Raw genomic sequence first — 4,627 nt, 5'->3', positions numbered from 1 at the left:
ATTTATTCGGCAGCTGTCATTTCACTGAGCGCAGTAAGTAGCTCAAACTAAAGCCAGCAGTGATGCAAAGCTTCTTAGGCGGACTCAAGTGATCATTTTGCACTTCTGTAGTTTAGGGAATGATGTTAAAGCTTAAGCAAATCCTGTCCTGTTTGCTGCTGATATAATGTATAGCTGCATGTTATATTTTACACGATGCTGTATGTAACTTGGACCTTCGGCAGTGGTGTTGTTTTGATGTGTCTCATTCATTGTTAATTGTTCTGACTCTATAAGGTGCTTTAATCACCGCCTCCTCCTTGTCTCTCGTTTTTGTAAAGCCCCCCCATTTTGCCCTTGGACTGAGCCACCCCTCCTTGATTTTTTGACTCAGCCTGCAGATTTAAGTTTGGCTCTGCTTTTGTGAGCAAACTGATGGGAAGAATCTTTTTTTTTTTTTTTTTTTTCCAGCGATACACCCCATTTGCAAAAGTTATATATTTTTTTTATTAGGTCAACTAGACTAAATGGAAAAAGGATTTCCTTCAAAGGGCTTTCATTATGCCTGTGGCAACTAAAATGACATTTATTAGAACGTTGAATGATTGGTTTTCTTTGCAACCATGTGAGAGGCTTCAAAAACTCAAGCAAAAAGCAGTTAAAATCAAAAATCACATTTCTGCACTACAGCCCACAGTGCATCTGATAAAACCATTCTCCTGCCAGATCAAACTGGCTTCTTATTTGAAACCTATACTTACATGACCAAATAACACCCTGAGTCATTAAGCACCCTGCTGCTCAGAACCAACTGAGAAATCCCACGTAAAATGAACGCTTTTATAAATCAACACGCAATCCATGGTCAAGTTGAATTATGTGGGATTTGGCTCATAGTGTTTTCAGAATTAATCTTCTAAATGTGGAGCTCATGCATTCAAGCTTTGGAGCCATGAAACTAATAAAATGTCCCTTTATCTAAGTTTGTATTGGACACACTTGTTCAAATAATGAATAGTTCACTGAAAGCATGATAACATTCTTTATGTAACATATATCATATAGGTAGAACATATTGTATTATTCCCTTTCCCCTAAAACAGTTGGGCTGAAATCCACAGCAACATGATGGAGTATGCATTATTTTATTGTGCTTCAATGAGATGCTCATCATATGTGATTTCTAATTCCCTTTGGTCCTGCCATAATAAACCCAGATGATTGTCGTGATGAGCCTAAAACAAGTTTATGTGATAAATTTGCAACAAGTTTAGACTAATGACTACATGATTCAGTTCATCCGCACAGTGTCTCAGGTTTGAATATTTAATGAGTAGTGTTGGTATTTATCGATTTATCACCTTGATCCAATTTAAATAATGCATTTTAAATGTCATTTTCTGATTTATTTTTTGCTTGGCTTTTAACTTCAGTAAGAATTCATAACACTTTCATTGGATATGCGCAGCTTTTAGCATCAAAAAGAGGCCAAGCACAGCTGATATGTGAGGCTATGTCTCCAGTCTGTCACAAGGGGCTGACATATCCTAGAAAACCTAAAATAATTTAATTGATTTATTGAGAATCTTGGGTCTTGATAAAACGAAGGCTTATGTACTTTTTAGCTGAAGCACAAGCGCCATGCCAGCCCTCTAAATGTAAAGATGACGATGATGATGATGAAGTTACAGTCAAATGCCACAAAGTGAGTATATCTCAGTTTGGCCAGCCAAGTATTGGAGTTTCCACATTTGGTTCTGACACCGTCAGTCTGATGACAAACACTCTTACCCACATGGCAGCTAACCTGAATGACCTTCAACGTTTTTTCCTGAGTGATTGTCCTACAGATAGAAACAACTGTATGATGTTTTTTTCCTGCCAGCTGCAGAGTTGCAGCTTGGAAAAAAAACCAGTTCAATTTAGAGCATGTCTAACAACATGAACAGAAAAACATGTAAATGCGATCAACTTTATTTGTGAATTTGGCAGCATTTAAATATTGTATAAAACACTTATACAATTTAAATGGAAGAAATATAAAATTTAAATATCAGCTTTTATGTTCACCATAATTTGTCAAGGTATATTCGAACGGGCATTTGGACAGCAACATTATAAATCTTTACTAAACTATTTTTTCCAATTTATGAAATAAAGAACATCTGTGAATGAGATTGGATGCATTCTGCTCAATTTTACATATACGATTCATAATCTCAGATACATTTAGCAGCAACATACAACAAAACGCCTGTATAAAAAAAGCTTGCATTGGAATTGGATTTTTTGAGCATAAATCAAAATGAAATAATGATGAGGACGATACGCCGTTGCTTTTCTCATCATTGAAAGCAGTGCAGCTCAGACTGGCTGCTGTGGAGGAATTCATTAACTTTTTGGTGTTCTATTAATAGCTGGGGCAATTATAGCATTGTTCACAGCACATTCAATTCAACATGCAAATGCTGGACTTGTGTAAGCCTACTGTGTGTTACAGATATGTGTGTGTGTGTGTGTGTGTGTGTACGTGATGTCAGAGCAACGAGGTGGTAAAATGAGATGGATTGTCGAATATAGAAGCTTTAGAGTGAGATGAGGGGAAAGAGCCACGCACTGGCAGAAAGGTCATTCCTCAGATTTAAGAGGTAAACAGCCAACATATGAGGCTCATTTCTGGTCAAGATACTTCACTGGAGAGAGTTTTAAAACTTTAGAGACATAATTTTTCACTTCGTATTTTATTTCATATTTGTAATCTTAAATTATAATTACACTATTACAATGAAATAATAGTTTTAATTGTAGTACTGAAACCTATCGTACATCATGTTTTGTTTTTTTTTTCTTTTTTCTTTTTTACAGATACATTCACGGACTAAACTTAAGTTCAAGTTTAGATAGACAAGTGTTTATCCATTTAACCCACTGACTAATGTGTTGTATTCCACTATTGTGAAGGCTTTTAGTTTTCAGTTGATTGTTGTAGCAGAGAGTCACTCAACCTAACTGCAATTTGCAGTATTTTGGATAATGTTAAGTGTTGTTTTACATTTACACATGACGAATGGGCCAATTATGATCAAGGTGAATGCCATGTATTTTGAGAACTGTCATTCTTTGCAAGTCTATAGTCAGCGAGGTACAAAACTGTGCTTCGCTCCACTAAAAAGCAACAATGTGTGGTATCATGCTAAGTTAGGACAGTCACACTAAATCATTTTATTTGTTTTCCAGTATTGCTGACAGGTCTAAGCCAGAACTTGTTTCTAAATCCCATCAGTCATCGAAGGGGGCTTCACTCACCTGCAAAACAACAACATTGTTTGGTTCCAATGTTTTGGGGCCAAAACAATGAAAATAGCAGGTTTGTGTTTCATCCCTACAGACACAAGGCAAATTAAAGGGATTTAGCCTTTAGCCCTGAGGAATACGTAAAGATCGAACATTATGACATTGATATATTTTAAGTCATAATTAATAGACCAGATCTTAGCTGTGCAGGAAGACTGAGAGAATTGAAACTAAAGAGCCTTCATCTCACTAGGTTGTGACTCCGAGAACACTGAGTGTACCTGCCCCAGGTGGTTTGAGCATGACATTTGCCAAAATTTTGACACATTGATGCACAATACAAACGGTGACATGCCTCAGTCAATGGAAGTTTTCTTATCAGCCCAGCTCACTATAACTGGATAAAAGGCCTTCCAGGTCAGTGAATCTATTTGTTTGTGGTGCCAAAGACTACACGGTTGGCAAATGTGCTCCACTGTTGAAATGTAAAACCAAACGACAGAAAAATGAATATTTGAAAACTTGCTATTTTTGTTGATTTCAAAATTTAGCCCAACATTGTAGCAAGTTATACAACTTTACCGTATATTGACAGTAAAATGCTGGAATCCTCTTCTCTCTGATTGCTTTGCAGTTTACAGTAAAACCATATACGGCATCTACTGTATACAGCAGACTAATATTCAAATGTCATCATCAGCATTTGACATCAACTATTTATTCATAAATAGTTTGTAACAGGACGGGAAGCAGTCTTCTATAAGAAAATCAAATATGCTACAGTTATGAATAATTATACTTTGAATCAGAATCATAAAATCCAACTGCTCGTAATTCAACTGTTATCCAATGACCTTGATAACTTACAACTTTATACGTTTTCCATCATGCATTGAACGCTCCCAAGCACAAAAACGTACTTCAACACCAAGTGTCTGCCCTTTGAGTACCGCTGATTTGATTTTAATCAAATAATGGCTAACATCACTTCCCGACCTCCTGTTTTATCTTATTCCAGCAGACGAACATTATTATTTATTTATTATTTTTTTTTTGTATCTTGAATTTTATTTATTTATGTTTATTCTTTGTTTTCTCTGATCGCTTCCCATCCCAGGCTCCATCCACGGACAGGTACAGGAGCTGTTCCCCGTCACCACAGCTGTCGCTATATCTCTTCATAAATAAACATGGCAGGTGGAGGGAGGGGGGCAGGAGGAGTGTGTGTGTGTGGGGGGGGGGGGGGGGGGGGGGGGGGCAGGTGTGAAATGTCAGGTCGTTAGAGCCCGTGATCTGGTCTGTGCTGTGTGTCGGTTCCAGTGGGTCGTTGCAGCTTGAAGCACGTGGACGGACG

This window comes from Echeneis naucrates, chromosome 17 (assembly GCF_900963305.1).
Source record: "Echeneis naucrates chromosome 17, fEcheNa1.1, whole genome shotgun sequence".
Classification (NCBI taxonomy): domain Eukaryota; kingdom Metazoa; phylum Chordata; class Actinopteri; order Carangiformes; family Echeneidae; genus Echeneis; species Echeneis naucrates.
This window is presented reverse-complemented; position numbering follows the sequence as displayed.